Genomic DNA, 6,737 nt, shown 5'->3' with positions numbered 1-6,737 from the left:
GGGGCCCCAAAAAAAAAAAAATTAAAATTTTTTTTTTTAAAAAACATTGGTGGCAGGGGCCCCCTGTTAAAAAAAACTTGGGGCCCCAACAAAAAAAATTTAAAAAAAACTAAAAAATAAACAAACATTGGTGGCAGGGGCCCCCTTACAAGTTAAAAACAAATTGGGGCCCCAAAAAAAATTTAAAAAAAAAATAATTTTTTTTTGAAAAAAAAAAAAAAAACTGGTGGCAGGGGCCCCCTTACAAGTTAAAAAAATTTGGGGCCACCAAAAAGAAAATTAATTTTTTTTTAAAAAAAAAAACCCAAAAAAAAACAATGGTGGCAAGGGGCCCCTTACGAGTTAAAAAAAAAATTGGGGCCCCAAAAACAAAAGTTTTAAAAAAAAGATTGGTGGCAGGGGCCTATAGAATATTAAAATAATACATTGGTGGCCAGGGGATTAAAAAAAAAAAAAAACACAAACTGGTGTTCAGTAGAATTGAACTCATGGCTTCAGTACTTCAACTTCGCCTCCTTTCGTGACTTCGGGTCTTTTCACCGCTTCAGGACTTCGGCTTCGGCTGTTTTCGTGACTTCGGGTCTTTGCGCTGCTTCAGGACTTCGGCTTCGGCTGTTTTCGTGACTTCGGGTCTTTTCGGCGCTTCGTGACTTCGGGACTTCGGCTTTTTCCGTGACTTCGGGTCTTTTCGTCGCATCGGCTTCGGCTTTTCGGCACTTCCGCATTCGGCACTGAAGAGGCAAGACGTACGGCTCGGGCGCTCGTAAGGGGGGCCCGGATCTTCAAAAAAATGCAGCGCTGCCGGGCCCCCCTTCATGCCCGGGCCCGGTACGCTTGTCCCCCCTGTCCCCCCCTGATGGCGGCCCTGCCTGTAGTAACAAAACATTAGGCTTTGTTATTCTTAATAGTTCATAATAGTAGTGAACCAACATTGATCTCTCTCTGCTCTAGCTTCAATTTGATTTTTCTTCTTACCAGACAGTGCAGGTCGACTGCAGGTAATTTAAAAGGACATCCCAACATATGTAAGAAATAGCCGTCTTGATTTTGGTATTTAATAGGAAAGCAGTTTTTCAGGAAACTTACATGAAGCCCTAATTATCATAACAAAGGGTTTCCTGTGACTACGAAGTCCTATGTCTGCTGTGGGACCATAAATCAACTTACTGTATGCGAGAAAACTTGCTCAACAGGATGTAGGCAAGTTGAGGGTTTATCACAGCATCTTGGCAGTTGGGAGGGTTTCTGTGGGAACAGGTGAGAACCCAGAATAAAAGAACGCTGGACAGAGGAAAGGGGGCTGGGAAGCTGAAGAAGGAGAGAGCTGGAGAAGCCGGAGGAGCTGGGAGGACAACACAGATGAAGCTGAACTCTATTCCCCTGCCTTTTTGGTAACAACAACAATGTAGACTTGTGTAACGTGTAACTGTAAATATTGTAATTATTGTTTAGTCTAAGTGTAATCATTAATGTATAACAATCAATTGACTCATTTTACAATATATCACTTTAATATACTCTCATTGGTGTGGATTCATTGTCTGCTTGCTCAAAAGAACCAGAACCCTAGTAAGAGGGTTGAGGTATATTGATTTTATTATTAATGATATATAGAAATATACTATAAACTTACGCATACACTGTTTTTAAAATTAGCTAATTCATTTGGGCATAAACATAAATACATAAGCAATTATTATGTGTATATATATAATACATAAAAGCCATAAATATCCTGTAAACTATATCCTTATAAACGGTGAGTTCTGATGTCATTTCTGTCACATGACTCACTGAAACGTATGTATTATAATAAATAAAGTACCCCCAGTTGCAAAATATGAGGATATTAGAAGTTACCTCGGAGTTCCATGACCTGTATAAAAACATAAAAACATTATATGGTTATAACACTCCACGGTTACTTATAATATCCTTATAATTTACAATAGGGGGTACTTTATTCACTATATATACTTATATATTTGTTATATTCTTAACTTAAAGACAGAAACCAAAAATATTAATTGTGTCCTGTGCAAAAGTTAGGTCATCCTTCCACTTGGTCAGTGACTAACACTGTTTTTGCAGAGTCCCTGACCCTAATTACCTCATTAGGCCTTATTAGCCATAAAGAGTTGTTACGTAGCATGCTTTAAAAGATTGCAAAAAGCTTTCAGCTCACAATTTCCACTGCCGTAATCATGGGATTGGTGTTGCTCCATTCCACTGCCTGCACAAACATGATCTGCATGGAAGAGTCATCAGCAGGAAGCCTTACCTGCAACTCCCCACAAACATCTATGTCTGAGCTATATAGTAGTGATGTGCGGGCCGACCCGATACCCGCGGGACCCGGGTCGGGCGGGTTCGGGTCGACCTCGCACTGCTTCTCGCGGGTGGCCACCTTCAAATGCTGGCTTCTGACTTCTGGTTTTATAGTCTTGCGTCTGCTCGCCCTGCCCCCTTGTGACGTCATCGTCGACGCAGGTTGGCGCGGGTCTATAAAAGGACCCAGGAATCGCGGCTGCGGGCGGGCTGGAGCAGGGCAGGTTAGGGTCGGGTGCGGGTCAGGAAAACCCTGACCCGCACATCACTACTATACAGCATCTATACAGCATTACTACAGCACCTATACGGCATATATACAGCACCTATACGGCATCTGTATGGCATATATACTGCATCTATACAGTATCTATACAGCATTGAGTCGAGCCAGAGGCTTTTGGAAACAAGTTACAATTTAACTCTTTAGCCACAGTCACCAAAGCTTTGTTTGGAGAAAAAGAAAAAAAACTTTAATGAAAAATCCTCAACTGTTAAACATGGGGGTGGATCCATTATGCTTGGGGTTGTAAGGCAGCCAGTAGAACAGGAAACAATGCTCATTTAGAGCAAAGAATGAATTCCATTAAATATCAGCAAATTATGTGTGCCACTGTGAAACAGTCTGACAAGAAGCTGAAAAATGTATGTTTTTTTACAATGATCTTAAACATAGCTCAAAATCCACCCTGAGGTGCTTTAAAGGACAATGAAAGTTAAACTAAAGAAGTAGGCTAGAAATGTTGTACATTATGTTTTGGGCTTCTGTACCAGCCCAAGGCAACCACAGCCCTTTAGCAGTAAAGATCTGTGTCTTCAAAGATGCCCCAGTAGCTCCCCATCTTCTTTTCTGCTGATTCACTGCACATGCTCTGTGCTGCTGTCACTTACTGAGCTTAGGGACCCACTCACAATATACAGTACACATAGAATATAAATGTCACAATATAAGGCTGATTAGTAATTAATACAGATGATTACTACATGGCAGTACAGAAATCAGTGCAATTAGCATCAGAATTGAATAATCAGCCCTGTAGCATCAGTTTATATTACAGACCAACCTCATTTTCTGCTTGATAATTAGTGACGACCCCTAAGCTTAGCTTCTCAACAGCTGCTCAGAGCCCACTGAGCATGTGAGTGTCACAGACACTTTCCAAGATGGTGACCCCCCGTGACAAGTTTGAAGTCCTGGATCATTGCTGCTATTGAGATGCTGAAACTTTAGGCTGGTTTTTAGGGTTTAGTTCTCCTTTAAGAATCTCAAGCTGAACGTTTTGGAATGGCCCTCACAGTCCCTTGACTTAAACCCTGTCACCATAATCACCACAATGTGTGTTCCAGTAACAAAGGACAATAGCCATTGTCAATGCCCTTAGGCTGGGGCCACATGACACGGATTCTCCACAGTTGGAGAACATGTTGCTCTACTGCTCCTCTTCTCTTTTTCTGGTTCACTTCATGTATGGTGGATTTTGGCACAGAATGCTAAAATCTCACATTTCGGCACAGTTATTTACCACGTCTGCCTGCACCCAAGCAGAGTCAGCACAGCAGAAGAGGAGCAGCAGATTCTCCACCTGTTGAAAATCCGTCATGTGGCCTTAGCCTTCGGGTATTGAAAATGGCTGTTGTCCTTTGTTACTGGGACAGACTTCCTGGAGAACCAAGTTATGATGACAGTGTTTAGCACAGAGGACTGTGAGAGCCATTCCGTGTCATGTGGCCCTGCAATTTGGAAACACTGATTTTTTTTTTATTCTATGTTTTTTGATGTTTGTTCCTATAACATTTAATTGGCCTATTTAATAAGGAGGATCAAGGAAGCAGCTTATATGTCAGAGACTGCTCATTCATACTGGTTTAATTACATCAACATAATAAAAACCCTATATTAAAATTCTTGGAAGGTGAGAAGAATCATAAAGAATGATCTAAACAAGTATGTTTTTACTATAAATAAGAGGAAACGTTTTAGTGAGCTCAGCACCAGCTCTGCAGAAGATCTATTGCAAGGGCTGCCGTTCCCCTCTCTGTCAGACAATGGTTAACAATGCACCAGCAACATAGAAGACTCACTCACAAACATGGAACAGCAGATCACACTGATATTACACAGGCATCCAGAGTAAACACAAAGCAATAAAAGGAAAGTAAAAGAAAAATGCTTGAGAATATTCTCCGAGGACTCTTGTGGGACAATTAAATTACCCTTATGAGTCGCCTGCTGGAGGTATATGCAAAAAAGCTTAATGCTTAAATATGCAAATCTTGTTTTTCTAGAAACTGAAGAGAAACATATATAAACACATTAGGCAGCCACTATAAAGGGAAATGCTCACCAGTGGCTAATTACCAGTCTACCTTATCCCCAACATCGCTTGCAGCATCTTCATGCAGTTAATTAAAGGATAATCATACTGTTTTATGCTCATTAGCCACATACAAATGCTTCAATATTAGATTCATCTTTAAATTATACATTTTCACTATACAGAGGGTTTTTTTTTTAAAGATATTGTTGAGGGAAGGCAATTCATTCAGCAGAAAATCTATATCGCCAGGGCTGGCTGATTGAAACTATTTTGCAACAATTACTTGGACTTGAGATCATCTTTTGGAAACAAAGCATTTTGTTGAAACTGAAGCTGCACTGCTGTATTGGAAACATATCAAGACAAAATCAATTGTGTGCGTGAGAACCTACTGCTCCTGTTGAATACATATGTAAGGTTGACACAGCATCACATTGTCTAAAATACTTTGTGCTCACTGTAAGTGGCTCCCTGCAAATCCCCTAAAGCAAAACTATAAGATGAACAGGGCACTCAAGTAAAAAGTTTTACATAACCCAATGCATTTCAGCCCCAAACAAGGGCTCATCAGAGGAACATGCCTGCATTTGTATTTTTTCTGCATGTGTCCCTGACCTCCCTGGGGTTGAAACCCATTGGGTTATGTCTTTTTCTTATCCAATTAAAGATTTTGCTAAAACTTTTTACTGGAGTGCCCTGTTCCTCTTACATTTTTGGTGCTGCTCCTATTGACACAGCCCACAGTATAATTTGATTCAGGGTTTCCCTGCAAGCCATTTAGAGATGGAGGCAGAATGGATGTACAAGTGCCAAGTGTAACTATAGTTAAGTGCAATTTTTTGATGAATGGCATCAATACTCATAACAACTTTGACTGTGGTCATAAAGTCTAAAGCCCTGGAGTCTAGCTTTCTAATTTTCTAATATAAATAACCTGAAGCTCATTGAAAGCTTTGAATGCCGCCTGTGTGCTAGATATTCTAAGATAATTTGCACCTGGTCTTCATTTTTTTGGGTGGGGGTTAATTATTTCAGTGAGAGACTTTGTGGGATATAAATAGCAGAGGGCCTAAACACTAAAAAGAACAATAGGTAAGTAAATATAGAACAATAGGTAATTAAAAGTAACAATAACTATAGGTCGGTGAAAGAGGCACAAGAATACTGCAAAACTTCAGTTTAAGGGAGCAACTCCACGGACAGTTTCGGTGCGATCCTACACGCTGCGCAAAAACGCAGGCGTTATGTCGGAACGACGGAAATAAGGTAAGATATGTATTGGTGCCTTTAAAGAGTGGAAGCCAGCCTGTGTGTTGGCTTTTGCACATCTGACAACACTGACTGGAAAGAGTTAGCTCTGTATATGTGTATATGCTGTATATGCTGGCTTGCAGTTTGTCAGGAAGAATTATTTTCTATAAATAGTTTTATAAAATGATTAATTTGATTAAAACACGAAAATACAATTCTTCATTTTAGCAGATAAACTGTTAAATCTAAGAACTGTATTTAAAGGAATATGGCAGGGTCAGACTGAGGGTTGGCAGGATAAGTAGATTATTATTATTATTATTATTAACATTTATTTATATAGCGCCAGCATATTTTGCAGCACTGTAAAGTAAATGTGTTTATACAACTTAATCACATTAATTACATACATAGAACATATGGCGTTACATATATCACAACCAATACTGGTACAAAAGGTGAGGAAGGCCCTGTGCAAAAGAGCTTACAATCTAAAGGGAAAGGTAATAAGACACAAGGTGTGGGATTGGGCAAGATCAGAATTAAGTGAGTGAGAGAGAGATGTAGTACTGTATGTGGTGTTGCATTTGGTAGTTAAGCAGAGTGAGGGTAGGCTTCTCTAAAGAAATGCGTTTTAAGAGATCTTTTGAAATCAGAAAGGTTGGGAGAAAGTCGGACAGACCGTGGGAGAGAGTTCCAGAGGAGGGGTGCAGCCTTTGCAAAGTCTTGAATGCGAGCGTGTGAGGAGGTAATGAGAGAAGAGTTGAGTAGCACGTCAGTAGAGGAGCATAGTAAGTGGTTGGGTGAGTATTTAGAGATGTAGGGTGGGGCAGAGTTATG

The sequence above is a fragment of the Xenopus laevis genome, chromosome 1L, assembly GCF_017654675.1.
Source record: "Xenopus laevis strain J_2021 chromosome 1L, Xenopus_laevis_v10.1, whole genome shotgun sequence".
Lineage (NCBI taxonomy): Eukaryota > Metazoa > Chordata > Amphibia > Anura > Pipidae > Xenopus > Xenopus laevis.
This window is presented reverse-complemented; position numbering follows the sequence as displayed.